Source organism: Schistocerca nitens, chromosome 1 (assembly GCF_023898315.1).
Source record: "Schistocerca nitens isolate TAMUIC-IGC-003100 chromosome 1, iqSchNite1.1, whole genome shotgun sequence".
Lineage (NCBI taxonomy): Eukaryota > Metazoa > Arthropoda > Insecta > Orthoptera > Acrididae > Schistocerca > Schistocerca nitens.
In genome coordinates this window covers 1,174,144,374-1,174,162,500 of record NC_064614.1, presented here as the reverse complement: position 1 = coordinate 1,174,162,500, position 18,127 = coordinate 1,174,144,374, and the positions used below count along the sequence as shown (strand labels likewise).

General features: G+C 39.6%; 1 protein-coding gene across 3 annotated transcripts in view; it reads right to left on the bottom strand.

Annotated features, from left to right (window-relative positions):
* LOC126200195 (protein MTO1 homolog, mitochondrial) overlaps positions 1–18,127 on the bottom strand; it is a 93,119-nt gene that overhangs the window by 72,852 nt on the left and 2,140 nt on the right. The window lies entirely within an intron of this gene.

The following is an 18,127-nucleotide window of genomic DNA, read 5'->3' as shown; positions in this document are numbered from 1 at the left end:
ACCTACTTGATCCTCTGCTGCCTTCACTATTTCATTCCTTAAAGCTACCCATTCTTCTTTTACTATATTTCTTTCCCCGTTCCTGTCAATTGTTCCCTTATGCTCTCCCTGAAACTCTGTACAACCTCTGGTTTAGTCAGTTTATCCAGGTCCCATCTCCGTCAATTCCCACCTTTTTGCAGTTTCTTCAGTTTTAATCTACAGTTCATAACCAATAACTTGTGGTCAGAGTCCACATCTGCCCCTGGAAATGTCTTACAATTTAAAATCTGGTTCCTAAATCTCTGTCTTACCACTATATAATCTATCTGAAACCTTTTAGTATCTCCAGAGTTCTTCCATGTATACAACCTTCTTTCATGATTCTTGAACCAAGTGTTAGCTATGATTAAGTTATGCTCTGTGCAAAACTCTACCAGACGGCTTCCTCTTTCATTTCTTAGCCCCAATCCATATTCACCCACTACGTTTACTTCTCTTCCTTTTCCTACTGTCGAATTCCAGTCACCAATGACTATTAAATTTTCGTCTCCCTTCACTACCTGAATAATTACTTTTATCTCATCATACATTTCATCTATTTCTTCATCATCTGCAGAGCTGGTTGGCATATAAACTTGTACTACTGTAGTAGGCATGGGATTTGTGTCTATCTTGGCCACAATAATGCATTCACTATGCTGTTTGTAGTAGCTTACCCGCACTCCTATTTTTTTATTCATTATTAAACCTACTCCTGCATTACCCCTATTTGATTTTGTATTTATAACCCTGTAATCACCTGACCAAAAGTCTTGTTCCTCCTGCCATCGAACTTCACTAATTCCCACTATATCTAACTTTAACCTACCCATTTCCCTTTTTAAATTTTCTATCCTACCTGCCCGATTAAGGGATCTGACATTCCACGCTCCGATCCATAGAACGCCAGTTTTCTTCCTCCTGATAACAATGTCCTCTTGAGTAGTCCCCGCCCGGAGATCAGAATGGGGGACTATTTTACCTCCGGAATATTTTACCCAAGAGGACGCCATCATCATTTAATGATACAGTAAAGCTGCATGCCCTCGGGAAAAATTACAGCTGTAGTTTCCTCTTGCTTTCAGCTGTTCACAGTACCACAACAGCAAGGCCGTTTTGGTTAGTGTTACAGGGCCAGATCAGTCAATCACCCAGACTGTTGCCCCTGCAACTACTGAAAAGGCTGCTGCCCCTCTTCAGGCACCACATGTTTGTCTGGCCTCTCAACAGATACCCCTCCGTTGTGATTGCACCTATGGTACGGCTATCTGTATCGTTGAGGCACGCAAGCCTCCCCACCAACGGCAAAGTCCATGGTTCATGGGGGGGATATTCTTATGTATTAACATTAATTTAATTTCTTCCATTTTACCATTTTATATTTTAGTCTGTATTATTCATTCATTATTTCTATTCCTCATGTTGCCTTAATTTTGTTTTATTTATAATTCCTTCTTTCATTCAAATATTCATATGCTTTATTTTGTACATAGTGCAACAAGAATTTATGGTTCAAATGATTGTATAACAATCAAACATTTGTATGATGATTACCATCCAAACACTTGTACCGGGTGATCAAAAAGTCAGTATAAATTTGAAAACTAAGAAGAAGAAGAAGAAGAAGGAGGAGGAGGAGGAGAGAGAGAGAGAGAGAGAGAGAGAGAGAGAACAAAGTTCACACAATCCCCGACAGATGGCACTGGACAGCAAAACGTCAGTGACTGTGCATGACAATCGTGTATAAAAGGAGCTGTAATGAGAGAGAGAATCAGATGCTCCAGCAGTCGCAGCATGTTGACGTTACCTAAAAAGGCGCTTTTAGTGAAGCTGTATTATCAGAATGGGGAATGTGCTAGTTCAGCGTTACGATCCTATCGCCATAGGAAGGGGGATCAAATGGGTAAAGATCCGTTGACAAATGCAGCTGTGGCGAGCATGATTTTGAAGTTCGAAGCCATGGGTTGTTTAGACGATAGACCCCATAGTGGCCGACCGAGCACAGGGCGAAATGCTGCTGAGACAGTTCAGGAAGAAATGGAGACTGTAGTGGGTTCGTCTCTGCATGGGAAAGTCAGCGTTCATGCAGTCGCACGTCGCACCGGCATTCTATACACTACTGTTTGGTTGGCACTGAGGCTTACCCTCCGATGCTACCCGTACAAAATCCATTGGCATCATGAACTGTTACCTGGCGATTTAGTGAAGCGGAGGGCATTTGCGATGTGGACGTTTCAAAAGATGGCGGAAGATGACGATTGGTTGAGTAACGTGTTGTGGACCGACGAAGCTCATTTCACGCTCCGAGGGTCTGTCAATGCCCACAACTGCAGAATGTGGGCTACTGAAAATCCTAGCACTGTTGTGGAAACTCCATTGCAGGACGAGAAAGTCACGGTATGGGTTGGATTTACCACATCTACCGTTATCGGGCCTTTTTTCTTCGAGGAAATGCGTGATTCTGGTTTTTGACACAACTGCACTGCCGTTATAATAAATGGATTATTTTGTCTTTTGGTTTTAACCAACATCAACAGATTGGTGGTTGTAAACATTTAAGTAATATGATAAATAAAAAAATTAAAATCACAATCACAATCTCAACATTCTTTTTTCATGACAAAATACAAGGGCATACTGCAAAGTCAATGAATGCCTCAGAGTTTTTATGTGAAAATTCTTATAGATTTTTACATAAAACAATCTTTATTAACATTCTTCATCTTTATTCTTCATGTCTACATGATTATTTCTCAACATCATCACCCTGATGACGAACACATTTCTCCCAATGAGAGACCAGTTGTTGATAATATCCCTGTAGAATGTTTGACTTCGCTGAGGTAGCCACAACCTCGCCTCTGCTTGCTCCACTCCGTCACTATCAAAGTGAAGTCCTCAAAGGTGTTCTTTTAAGTTTTGGAAACAGAAAATTGAATGGAGCCAAGTTGGGATGTATGGAGAATGTTCGATGAGACTGAACTCAAGTGTCGGGCTAATGTAGTGCTCAGTGTGGTCCAGCATTGTCATGCTGAGGGAGAGGGTACTCTACGTGTGGATGAACTCTTCGAATTCGAAACTTGATTACAGCATGCTGTTTCACATGCACTGCCATAGTTACATTACACATCATGTTACACACTACAATTCAGAGGTCTCTAGTGCCAGAGGGCTCTATATAAGCAGACACGAAGAATAAAGATGTAGAATGTTAACAATGTTTACTTTATTTAAAAAACTTTAAGAGTTTTAACATAAAAAATCTGGAGGCACTACTTTACAGCACATCCACATAAGAGCAAACAAAATTGTTAATACGATGATTACAATCAAGTGACAAAGGATTAGAAATTTTAAACAAATACATTTAAATTAATTAATTGAAAAAATTCATTTTGATAAAGATTTGAAAATAAAAAATTTTAAAACACCTGATGAGATTTGAACCCACAATCTTCTGTACATGAGGTACACACAATGACCACTACACCACAATTCTGCTCTGTGTACTGTCATCATTGTTAATGCTCTAGAACATGTAGCAAAATTCCAGTCTCTTTTTTTTCCATCAGTTACTCACAAACAAGGGGCCATCACAATGAATGGCTGCAAGCTGCGATACCTGGGACCTTAACCAACATAATCATATATCTGGTTTCAAAATTTCGATCGCACCCCTAGGAACCTCTCCTCGTTAGGACAGACTTCAACTTGAAGAAGCTTTCAACAAATTCCACAGCAAAACTCTGTCTCAAAATCTGGTAGAAAATTCAAAGAGCTTCTGGTCGTGTGTAAAGTACATCAGCAGCAAGATATGATGGCAATGGTAATGTTACGAATGATACTTAAGTGGAATTACTCAACACTAGAGTTATTAAACGCAGCTTTCTGATATTCTTACACAAAAGATAAAGCAGAAAATATCCTATAGTTCAAATCGAGAACGGCTGCCAACATGAGTAATTTGGAAGCAGCACTACAACTAGTCACTTAATAAATGAAAGTCTTCTGGTCCAGATTCTATACATATTAGATTTTATTTGGGATATGTTGAGGAAACGGCACGATTTTTACCAATAATAGGTGACAGGAAGCTCAAAGGACGATCTGTAGGTAAAGATTTGAATGTTGTGAAGGTCATACCAATCCACATGAAGGAGATAGAAGTACTCAATGAATTGTAGATCCATGTAACTGACATCAATTTACGGGGGATTTTGGAGCATATACTGTGTTCCAGCATTATGAAATAGCTCGAAGAAAATGATGTACTGATACATAACTCCCCACGTTTCTTCCATTCAACACGTTTCTGTTGCAGTCTGGCTGGAGGTAGTGGTCATGTGTGCGAGGCATGCTTGCTTATGTGAATGTGTGTGCACTTATCTTTTCTGAAGAAGGCTTTGGCCACCCAAGCTAATATGTAACAGTTTTCATCGTGCCTGTCTGCAACTCAACATGTAATCTTTATGGTGAGTAGCAATGTGCGCCTTTCGTAATATTATTAATGTATTATCTTTTTTAGATGTCTGATTGTCTTTATTGGCCACCTCTATTACTGGTACATCATCACTCCTTAAAGACAGACTAATAAGTTACATGAACGAACACAACCTTTTTTAACAAATAAGTGGATGGGTGGGGGGAGCACAATGTTGGCCATTACAGAGGTCACAAACGTGGTACTTGAAGCTCTTAACACAGATAACTATGCTGCAAACATGTTCTTAGACTTGTCTAAGGCTTTTGGCACCGCTGATCATAAAATACTGTAAAATAAGCTAGAAGCACTAGGTGTAAGACGAATATCAAACATGATACTCCAGTCTTACCTGGATAGAGAGTGTTCACGCATCTGTTGGTGATAAATCATAGATGTTCCCCCAGTAGTGTATTGGGCCTAATTCCGTTCTTAATACATATATATCAATGACTTTCCAGACAGTATAAGACATGGAGGACAGCAGTAATTTCATAATTGCTGATAAAGCACCAGAATTCATATTACAGAAAGGAAATAAAACCTTCATGTATGTTTATGATTTGGCAGTATGTAATAAATTTCTGTTGAATATATAGAATACAAACGGTATGCACTGCAGCATAAAAATGGGAAACAACTCTTGTCACATTAAGTGTAGGTGATGAACCTATAAACGGTATAACAAACAAATTTTTGGGGATGAATATTTATTGTCAGCTAACGTGGAATGAGCACACAAAGATACTGCCAAAAACAATGTCATCAGCATGTTGTCCTCTTAGAGTTTTAGTTTCAGTTCATAACAGCCAATGTCTTGTAATGATATACAGTACAACACCTATGTACACTCAAGTCTCAGCTAGAGGATTCCTTTCTGAGGATCAGAGATGCAAAACATGGACACAGTTTTTAAAATTGCAGAAAAGGGCCATAAGAATAAAAACCAGAAGCAGCAGACGGGTTCATTGTAAAGAGCTATTTAAAAAATTGGATGTCATTACTGCACCAAGTGCGTACATCTACCCATCTGTGGTGCACATCAGGGAAAAGATTAAGTATTTCACTAATAGTTTGATGCATAACTGAGGAAAAAAGAGCCAGTTTGGACTAACATTTATCAAGGAAATACAGACAAAACTCAAAGCAGCATTTTCTATCAGTGAATAAAATTGTAATAAGAAATGAAAGGGATTACAAAACATCTGTTTAAAAAGGCAGCTAAAACATACTTAATATGTAGTGCATACCACACAGTTAAAGATTACTGTACTTAAGGCAACTCAGAGTAGTGGCTGGTATTGAAAAGGGATACCTACAACACCCTACTGTATTTCAATACATGACCATGGTTCACTGTTATCACAAGTAAATCGTGTGTCAAGATGTAAAATGCACGGCAGTAATTTTAGCTCAGTCAACAAAGAATAACAAAAAGTTGAATAGCGGAACAATTTCATGCAGTTGCAAATTTTTGTACAGCGGTATGAGGGAGTGGTATGAACAAAATGGTCATTCCATGCCAAGTGGCCTAAGGGTCCCTACTTGACCATCTCCAGTCTCGATGAAATTTTTACTGGATGTACGTATAGACCTTACATGAAACACTGCCAAATTACAGCTTCATAAGTAGTATGGTGGGGCCTCTAGCCAACTTTTCGTAAAGGCTCGTTTTTTGACATTGCGACTGAAATGAATAAATGATCAACTTTGTTTCACCATTGCTCAGGATCTAAGAGACCTGTTGTGCTGAAACTTTGTGATCCTGTTCAACTTTTTGGGTACAATAGCTTAGTTGTAGTAAAAAAGGTCAAACTATGGTAAATAGTGTGCTATCAAAGTGGCTCATAAATCTTGTCATACCAAATTTTGGCTATACTTTATTGCCTTGTATCTACTGAAAGAGTAACTTTCTGATGCTAATACTTTAGTTATCTGCAGCCTACTAGCATGTCATAAAGCTCTGCAAGTGGCACCAAGATTGCTCATATAATAACTGAGTTATCGAATTTCAAAGTGTGCTAAAAAATTAAATCAGTCAATTTTGGATCACTTTCAAAAGGTCATATATCAAAAGGGATCACTCAAATTTGATTTTTCTCAGCACCACTGAAAAGAGCTCACCTCGTTTGATCAAAAAAAGTTGTTTTTATTTTGGAGACTTTACATTTAAGAACAAATAAACTTATATTTTCATTACATTACATTTCTTGACATTGCGACTTAAATGATCAACTTTGATTTACCATTACTCAGGATCTAAGAGACCTGTTGTGCTGAAACTTTGTGATCCTGTTCAGCTTTTTGGATACAATATCTTAGCTGTAAAACAAAAGGTCAAACTATGGTAAATTCAGCATAGTGTGATATCGAGTTGGCTCACATATCTTGTTGTACCAAATTTTGCCTATACTTTATTACCTTGTATCTACTGAAAGAGTAACTTTCAGAAGCTAATACTTTAGTTATCTGCAGCCTACCAGCATGTCATAAAGCTCTGCAAGTGGCATCCAGATTGCTCAAATAATAACTGAGTTATCTGCACTCACGTCGTCTGATCAGAAAAAGTTGTTTTTATTTAGGAGACGGGCCAGTTTAGTGTCAACAATGGAGTTTGGTAACATGCTTCAGCAATCAGTCTGAAGCACACTGTTGTGTAATGAAGAGTGTTCAGATGTTGAGTGTGCCTTTTTAAATGATGTAAAGTGTGTTGTCATTACTGGATAAACATCTTTTTTCAGTAAGTAAAAATTATTTAAAGGTAAGGGTGACTCTTTAGAAATGTGTATCAGGTTATTTAATTTTTTTCTGTTGTATGCTCAAGGAAGTTTTCATTATCTATGATTGTTCAATATTTTTCAGCTGGAAATATACACCACTTCTACTTTATCTAATATTGAAACAAACGGCAATTAGAAGCATAAATTTAACTGTAGTGTAATGGATATCAACGAGGTTTCAGTACCGTGTATCATTGGCCTTGCAGATAATTCTGCATGTCATCTGAAAACATACACACATCAACAAGGCTTCATTCCAATCAAAGAATTTTCAGCAGAGCAACAGACATTAATAAACCAAAGAAGTAAGATATGTATTACTGAAAATGCACAAATATGCCATCACAAAGCAATACTTGTAGACAAATATGACTTTTTACAGAGATCTTGTTGTAATCCTTTTGGTGCAAAGAACCATTCAGTTAAAAGGGTTTAAGGATTGTCAATGTGGAAACAGCAAAACAATTGCAAACTGTGACTAAGAGCAATGTGAAACCTGGTCAGAAGATCTGTCAAACCCGCAGAAAACAGTTTTTAGCAAAGAAAGCAGAAAAATCACAGTCCACTTCAAACCAGTCAGAAGATGAAGCATATCCAGAAGTATCAATCGATTCAAGTCGAACTGCTTTTGGGGTCTCCCCTCTAAAATTTCAGAGAGTATCAAAAAGGGATGTGAAATGTTACACAAAACAAAAAATAAGCGAAGCTCAAGAGACAACTGTGATTAACATTGCTGCTGCTGGAGGATTCGCCCCAACAGATCTTCAAATACCTAGTACAAGCAAGACATGTCCTGATTGTGAAGATTACAAGCAGCAGATTAAATAATTGAAAGTGAAGTTGCAATTGTCAAGGCAGCCTGAAAAATTGCAAATACTGACATTAGTACCACAAAGCTGGACTATAAAAGAGACAATGCAAGAATTTGGTGTTTCAGAGAGGACAGTAAAAGCAGCTAGGAAGTTACAGGCAGAAAATGGTGTATTAGCTCTGCCAAAGAACAAGTATGGCAAGAAGATTCCAGATGCCGTAAAAGAAAGAGTAGTAACATTTTTTCAGAATGAAGAATTTAGGCGAATTTATCCAGGTAAAAAGACCGTGTATCAATTAGAATAGAAGGAAAGAAAGTTTTGATGCAAAAATACCTTCTTCTGAATAATTTGAAAGAAATGTTTGCTGCATATCGACTTCAGCATGGGCCTGAAATTGGATTTTCCAAATTTTATGAATTGAGGCCAAAATGGTGCATCATTGTGGGTGCTGCAGGAACCCACTCAGTCTGTGTTTGAACTTTACACCAAAATGTGAAACTAATGCTTGCAAGCACTCCAATTAAAGAAGATTATAAGAGTTTGATTGCTAAAACAGTGTGTGATTTGGAATCCAAAGACTGCATGCTTCATCGAAGTGAAATCTGTCTGGGAAAAGAACTACTGGAACAGGTTCAAGAAAGTAGTTTTGAAGACAGTGATCCAGGTGGGTGCACATTGATAGAGATACATTAGAAACCAAGCAGATGACCACCGAGGATTTTATTGAAGATCTGATTTCAAAAACTGACAAACTTTCCACTCATCATTATGTTGAAAAGCACCAGAGCAAGCATCTAAAATGCATAAAAGAAAGCTGTAAGCCAACTGAACTGATCATATTAATGGGCTTTGCTGAAAATTACTCCTTCATTGCCCAGGATGCAGCTCTAGGTTTTCACTGGAGTAACAGCCAAGCAACTTTACACCCATTTGTTGCGTACCTCAGAAATAACTTAGACAGCTACCGTATAATAAGCAACAGCCTGAAACATGATGCAATCACTGTACATGCTTTCATACTGAAATTAATAGAAGATCTAAAGTGTCTCCTTGGAAAAATCACACACATTTACTACTTCAGTGATGGGTCAGCAGTGCAGTACAAAAACTTTAAAAATTTTCTGAATCTCTGCCACCATCAAAATGACTTTGTAATCTCAGCTGAATGGAACTTTTTTGCTACAAGCCATGGAAAATCTCCATGTGATGGAACTGGAGGAACTTTAAAGCACCTGGCAGCAAGAGCAAGCCTTCAAAGACCAACTGAGGGCCAGATTTTGACACCAACTGATTTGTTTAAATACTGTACAAAGAATATCAGAGGCATCCAGTTCATTTTTATTTCAAAAGAAGAAACTGAAACATTAAAAACTGAGCAGGAAGCAAGGTTCAAAAATTACTGCACAGTATCAGGAACAAGAGAGAATCACCATTTTGTGCCATTAAATGAAAAGCAAGTTTCTATTAGACGAGTATCCAATTATACAATTTTTTTGTGGAAAAGGTTGACAAAAGTCAAGCAACAATTTCATTCCGAAATATTACAGCCTTAAAATCCGGGCTAATATGCTGCCTGTATACATGATGGAAAATGGTGGATTGGTAATGTGTCTGAAGTTTCAGAAGAAGAAAATGACGTTTCAGTCAGTTTCATGCACCCCAATGGACCTGCACAGTCATTCTATTGGCCAGCTAGGCAGGATGCTTATTGGATTCCAAACCAACACATTATTTCTGTCGGTCCAGCTCCATCAGCAAAAAGAATGGGCTGACATTATAGCTTGTTAGGATCAACTGTAATTGCTATTGGTAACAAATTTCAGCAAATGAAATGAATTAATAAGAACTGAAATATTTGGCTTGGGTACCATAAAGTGTACAACTGATAAATGTATTTTCTAATGTAATACACTCCTGGAAATTGAAATAAGAACACCGTGAATTCATTGTCCCAGGAAGGGGAAACTTTATTGACACATTCCTGGGGTCAGATACATCACATGATCACACTGACAGAACCACAGGCACATAGACACAGGCAACAGAGCATGCACAATGTCGGCACTAGTACAGTGTATATCCACCTTTCGCAGCAATGCAGGCTGCTATTCTCCCATGGAGACGATCGTAGAGATGCTGGATGTAGTCCTGTGGAATGGCTTGCCATGCCATTTCCACCTGGCGCCTCAGTTGGACCAGCGTTCCTGCTGGACGTGCAAACCGCGTGAAACGACGCTTCATCCAGTCCCAAACATGCTCAATGGGGGACAGATCCGGAGATCTTGCTGGCCAGGGTAGTTGACTTACACCTTCTAGAGCACGTTGGGTGGCACGGGATACATGCGGACGTGCATTGTCCTGTTGGAACAGCAAGTTCCCTTGCCGGTCTAGGAATGGTAGAACGATGGGTTCGATGACGGTTTGGTTGTACCGTGCACTATTCAGTGTCCCCTCGACGATCACCAGTGGTGTACGGCCAGTGTAGGAGATCGCTCCCCACACCATGATGCCGGGTGTTGGCCCTGTGTGCCTCGGTCGTATGCAGTCCTGACTGTGGCTCTAACCTGCACGGCGCCAAACACGCATACGACCATCATTGGCACCAAGGCAGAAGCGACTCTCATCGCTGAAGACGACACGTCTCCATTCGTCCCTCCATTCACGCCTGTCGCGACACCACTGGAGGCGGGCTGCACGATGTTGGGGCGTGAGCGGAAGACGGCCTAACGGTGTGCGGGACCGTAGCCCATATTCATGGAGACGGTTGCGAATGGTCCTCGCCGATACCCCAGGAGCAACAGTGTCCCTAATTTGCTGGGAAGTGGCGGTGCGGTCCCCTACGGCACTGCGTAGGATCCTACGGTCTTGGCGTGCATCCGTGCGTCGCTGCGGTCCGGTCCCAGGTCGACGGGCACGTGCACCTTCCGCCGACCACTGGCGACAACATCGATGTACTGTGGAGACCTCACGCCCCACGTGTTGAGCAATTCGGCGGTACGTCCACCCGGCCTCCCGCATGCCCACTATACGCCCTCGCTCAAAGTCCGTCAACTGCACATACGGCTCACGTCCACGCTGTCGCGGCATGCTACCAGTGTTAAAGACTGCGATGGAGCTCCGTATGCCACGGCAAACTGGCTGACACTGACGGCGGCGGTGCACAAATGCTGCGCAGCTAGCGCCATTCGACGGCCAACACCGCGGTTCCTGGTGTGTCCGCTGTGCCGTGCGTGTGATCATTGCTTGTACAGCCCTCTCGCAGTGTCCGGAGCAAGTATGGTGGGTCTGACACACCGGTGTCAATGTGTTCTTTTTTCCATTTCCAGGAGTGTATAAATGTAAGTTTATTTGGTATGACAAGATTTATGGGCCATGTTGATAGCACACTATGAAGAATTTGCCATAGTTTGACCTTCTGTACTACAACTAAGCTATTGTACCCAAAAAAGTTGAACAGGATCACAAAGTTTCAGCACGACAGGTCTCTTACGTACTGAACAATGGTAAAACAAAGTTGATCATTTATTCATTTCAGTCTCAACGTCATAAAACGAGCATTTACGAAAAGGTGGCTAGTGGCCCCACCATACTACTTATGAAGCGGTAATTTGGCACTGCTTCATGTAAGGACTATATGTAAATCTTGTAAAAATTTCATCAAAATTGGAGATGGTCGAGTGAGGAGCTTGTCTAAATTTAGGCCACTTGACATGGAATGACCCAAATACTAAAAATCCTGACTAATGACCATGGGAATGGGGGACATTTAAGGCTTCCTTTTTTTATGTCTTTCTTTAATAACTCGAAAACTGTGGCTTTTTGTGAATACAATCCTCAGTACAAAAATATATTACATAAAATTTCCAAAAAGAGCCAAATGCTTTTTTCTCCAGGAATAATAATTTCCACATTGTGTGTGATGAAGAAATTCAGTGTTTTAACATTATACAATTAAAGTTTATTTTTAATGAAGAGGTTAATAACAAATATTACAAGTGCATACCACATCTAAGAACAGTTGAGCCATATTAAAGGGTAAATTGTGTTCTAATGGTGTAATATGGAGGAAGAGAGAAATGGGGGTTAGAAGTGTGAAGGAAGATCATTGCTGGATTGTGATCATGGTATTATCTCCTTTGTAGGTCTGCAAACTGAAGAGCTAGCAGGTGATTCCCCACACTATCTACTCCACTGCATCATAAGAAGCAACTACAGGGTATTTCAACCGAGCGAGGTGGCGCAGTGGTTAGCCCACTGGACTTGCATTCGGGAGGATGCAAATTCAATCCCGTGTCCGGCCATCCTGATCTAGGTTTTCCAAGATATCCCTAAATCGCTCCAGGCAAATGCCAGGATGGTTCCTTTGATAGGGCACGGCCGACTTCCTTCCCTGTCCTACCATAATCCGCAGCCCACATCATGAACACCTAGGCAGGTTGTTTCTTTTCCACAAAGAATATTAACACAACGTGGAATACAGATATTAGTTACTAATAATAATAATGCAATAAACACATATGGACAAATCCTATAGAAATTTCTGCTCAAAGATCTAAACTGCTAGATGTAAAATTGAGTCTTTGTCATCCATTACGACAGTTGTAGTGTTTTTCCAGGAAAGCCGACTTCATCTGCCATAAGTACAGACAGACAGACTGTACCTCCCTGACAAATTCTCTCCAGTTTCCTTATGTGAGTGGACAAAATAAACTCACTGAGCTTGTGTTTATATTGTGGAGCAATTTTCAGTTTTAGGTAAGTAAACTGCAGTTTTTAAGTGGGCATTTATGTAAAATATACACCCATAAACAATGGCTGAGAAGTGTGTAATTCATAAGTGTGATGATGTCAGTGACCTATGTAATGATGGTGGAAAAGTGACTGGATTGGTACATGTGGCACTCTGCAGCTGTCTGCAGTTGACAGCTTATTGTAAAGGTGCGTAACTGTGGTGTAGTCACTTGCTGATGAATTAATGAATGACAAAAAAGTTACAGCACTCTCACAGCATTAATTGTGCTACTGGTAACTTAATCATAGCTACTGGTAACTTAATCATAGCTAACACTTGGTTTAAGAATCATGAAAGAAGGTTGTATACATGTAAGAACCCTGGAGATACTAAAAGGTATCAGATAGATTATATAATGGTAAGACAGAGATTTAGGAACCAGGTTTTAAATTGTAAGACATTTCCAGGGGCAGATGTGGACTCTGACCACAATCTATTGGTTATGAAATGTAGATTAAAACTAAAGAAACTGCAAAAATGTAGGAATTTAAGGAGATGGCACCTGGATAAACTGAAAGAACCAGATGTTGTACAGAGTTTCAGGGAGAGCATAAGGGAACAATTGACAGGAATGGGGGAAAGAAATACAGTAGAAGAAGAATGGGTAGCTATGAGGGATGAAATAGTGAAGGCAGCAGAGGATCAAACAGGTAAATAGACGAGGGCTGGTAGAAACCCATGGGTAACAGAAGAAATATTGAATTTAATTGATGAAAGGAGAAAATATAAAAATGCAGTAAATGAAGCAGGCAAAAAGGAATACAAACGTCTCAAAAATGAGATCGACAGGAACTGCAAAATGGCTAAGCAGGGATGACTAGAGGACAAATGTAAGGATGAAGAGGCTTATCTCACTAGGGGTAAGATAGATACTGCCCACAGAAAAATTAAAGAGATCTTTGGAGAAAGGAGAACCACTTGCATGGATATCAAGAGCTTTGATGGAAACCCAGTTCTAAGCAAAGAAAGGAAAGCAGAAAGGTGGAAAGAGTATATAGAGGATCTATACAAGAGCAATGTACTTGAGGACAATATTATGGAAATGGAAGAGAATGTAGATGAAGATGAAATGGGAGATATGATACTGCGTGAAGAGTTTGACAGAGCACTGAAAAACCTGAGTCGAAACAAGGCCCCCGGAGTAGACAACATTCGATTAGAACTACTGACAGCCTTGGGAGAGCCAGTCCTGACAAAACTCTACCATCTGGTGAGCAAGATGTATGAGACAGGCAAAATACCCTCAGACTTCAAGAAGAATATAATAATTCCAATCCCAAAGAAAGTAGGTGTTGACAGATGTGAAAATTACCGAACAATCAGTTTAATAAGTCACAGCTGCAAAATACTAACGCCAATTATTTACAGACGAATGGAAAAACTGGTAGAAGCCGACCTCGGGGAAGATCAGTTTGGATTCCGCAGAAATGTTGGAACACGAGAGGCAATACTGATTCTACGACTTATCTTAGAAGGAAGATTAAGGAAAGGCAAACCTACGTTTCTAGCATTTGTAGACTTAGAGAAAGCGTTTGACAATGTTGACTGGAATACTCTCTTTCAAATTCTGAAGGTGGCAGGGGTAAAATACAGGGAGCGAAAGGATATTCACAATTTGTACAGAAACCAGATGGCAGTTATAAGTCGATGGGGTACGAAAGGAAAACAGTGGTTGGGAAGGGAGTGAGACAGGGTTGTAGCCTATCCCCGGTGTTATTCAATCTGTATATTGAGCAAGCAATAAAGGAAACGAAAGAAAAGTTCGGAGTAGGTATTAAAATCCATGGAGAAGAAATTGAAACTTTGAGGTTCACCGATGACATTGTAATTCTGTCAGAGACAGCGAAGGACTTCGAAGAGCAGCTGAACGGAATGGACAGTGTCTTGAAAGGAGGGTATAAGATGAACATCAAAAAAAGCAAAACGAGGATAATGGTATGTAGCCGAATTAAGTTGGGTGATGCTGAGGGAATTAGATTAGGAAATGAGACACTTAAAGTAGTAAAGGAGTTTTGCTATTTGGGGAGCAAAATAACTGATGATGGTCGAAGTAGAGAGGATATAAAATGTAGACTGGCAATGGCAAGGAAAGCGTTTCTGAAGAAGAAAAATTTGTTAACATTGAGTATAGATTTAAGTGTCAGAAAGTCGTTTCTGAAAGTATTTGTATGGAGTGTAGACTTGTATGGAAGTGAAACATGGACGATAAATAGTTTAGACAAGAAGAGAATAGAAGCTTTCGAAATGTGCTGCTACAGAAGAATGCTGAAGATTAGATGGGTAGATCACATAACTAATGAGAAGGTATTGAATAGAATTGGGGAGAAGAGGAGCTTGTGGCACAACTTGACTAGAAGAAGGGATTGGTTGGTAGGACATATTCTGAGACATCGAGGGATCAGCAATTTAGTATCGGAGGGCAGCGTGGAGGGTAGAAATCGTAGAGGTAGACCAAGAGATGAATACACTAAGCAGATTTAGAAGGATGTAGGTTGGAGTAAGTACTGGGAGCTGAAGAAGCTTGCACAGGATAGAGTAGCATGGAGAGCTGCATCAAACCAGTCTCAGGACTGAAGACCACAACAACAACAACAACAACAACAACTGGTAGATTGCACTGAAATGTATCTTCCAAGGTGGGTGTAAATAGGTCTGATGGAGATGGACTGATCATGCTCAAATCTAGAACAGTAGTCTGCTGTAATGCGTTGTTGGCTTATGTTGAAATAACTGAAGTTCATAATACCTTCAGTAAGCTACTTTGTTGTAGATGGAGCCAATTTAAGACTCGGCTTTAGATATTGGGAGAGGCGAAGCTTGGGTACTGCATCTGATACGCCTCACACTGTGATAAGTATCCCAAATCATTCATAGTGGAGACAAGGAAATCGAAATTGTTTAACACATATTGACAGCATGTTAAACTTGGGTCAGGCTCTTCAGTGTGATGTACAGCTGACACCTCCAACTGTTGAGCGTTTTCACATAATAGTTCAATTAACAACTGCAAGTAAGTACTCACTTAATAAACTGAAAAACTCCACAATATGAATATGAGCTCCATGAAGTTATTTTACCTACTTTCATAGGAGAAATGTTGGGGAGGTATAGTCTGCCTGTAAAATAAAATGCACTTGTTGGAGGGAAGTCGTCTTTCCTGGAAGAATGCTACAGCTGCCATACAGGATAACTAAGATTTAATTTCTCCACTAGCGGAATGGAAGAGGGTGCAGCGATTTACATAGATTCCGCACATGTGTGTTTCTGGTGTTAATATCATTAGTAACTCATATCAGTATTCCACATCATGTTAATGTACTGTGTGGAAAAGAAACACCCCCATGTGTGTCTGCATTGCCTGTGTTTCATAAAGCATGCTTCGTAAGGATTGGTATAACTTTGTGAAACACCATGTGATTACTTCTTGTGGCACAGAGCGGTACAGCAGAGAGAGTGGGGAGTTGCCTGCTTGTTCTTCAGTTTGCAGACATAGGATGGAGCGAAGTCCATGAGTGCAATCAAAACAATGCGTCCCACGACATGGTTCTACAGCATTTAGAACATGTACACACATTTAATATTTGTTCTTAACCCACTTCATTTAAAAATAAGCATTAATTTTATATCACTAAAACTCTATTTATAATAATCTGTGACGTTTTCATCCCATGTGAGAAAGAAACAAGTAGCTCTACAGAAAAAATGGGTGGGACTTTTCAGCAGAAAATTTAATGTAATTTAATTTTGCACTGGGAAACATTTTTGCCACAAGCTCCACTAAAAGTGACATTTAAATGCCCCACCCCCTTATCCCAAATGGTATACTGTTCATGGCATTCCCTCCTACCACTGTACAAAAATTTGTGACTACACAAATTAATTCCTGTAATTTTTACTTGCTAACTGGACTGTGCTTGTCATTCTCCTGAGTTCTACATCTCACTCATCACCTAGAATGCTGACTCAGTTTTTCAGGTGGACTGAAGTGCATAGTTGAGTATGTGTGGGCACGGGGTCAGCTTTCTGAACACACTGGAGTTGGTGCAAGGGGCACAGCAGCATTTACAAAGTCCAAGAGTCATCAGTGGGTGTCTCTAGTGTGTGTAGTGATGAAGAATGCATCTATAATTTTATGAGTTACCTGAAACAATCTGTGTGTAAATCAAGAAACACTGTACAATAAGGCCCAACCAATTGAAGCAGTACAGCTGTTAAAATGCTGACCTCATATTTGGGTAGTTAAAAGAGTCGCTCAGTTCGACTATCTTGATTTGGGTTTTCCTAAATCACTTAGGTAAATGCTAGCAAGGTTCCTTAATCAAGCCACAATCGAACATCTGTCCTATCTTCACAAGCCAACTCTCCTATTCTCAAAGCAGGTTATGTATTGAGCTACAATTTGCACTGTATTATCTTAAAAATTCCAATATTACAGTGAAATGCTCTTTGGATGAATAAAGATAAATAAAAATAAATAAATGTCATGAAGTGTTACATCAAACAGAACAAACTACAAACGTACTTCAAAACTAAATTACCAGACAAGTAGGCTATATGTTAAATTTTTCATTCACAAAAAGGCATTCACTTTAAGTATTGAACATTCTGACTAATCAGGTCAATCCGTGGCCAATTTATGACTTTTCTGAAACTTCACTGCCACTGTGACATCTCTATATCTAGAGAGAAATTTCTTGTAGCAGTTAGCATAAAAAGTAATAAGATTGACTAGTTTTTCTGGATGATCATCAGCTGATGGTAAAATGAGTAGATCTTTTTATCTATCCATTTGCATGAGGGGCCTATATTATCAATAATTGATTATTTTCATGGTTATCTTCACGTTTCTCTGTCCTCAATCTTTCTAGTCCTAAGTTAGCACAGTCCAGCTCAGTCTTAAGGTCACTGCATTTTCCTTCTTCTGCTTCAACTATTATAACATAGATTCTACAATACCACAGAAGAGTCTCATTTAGTTCACTCAGTCTTGAAAAGTTGAATACTGTGATATAAGGCTTGGTAATATATGAATTGAAGAGCTTCAAAATAAGAACTGGAAGTGTTCATAAATGTGAGGGCCACAGCACTCAACTAACCTTAACAGTGTTAGGTGTAACTAGCAACAGAGGTTAATGTATGCTGTCAACAATGTTGCTTCTAACATACAGCACAATGCTCAACTATTTTACTTCAAATACACACTGCAAACACTAACTTGTCTTACATCAAAGTAACAAGCTTT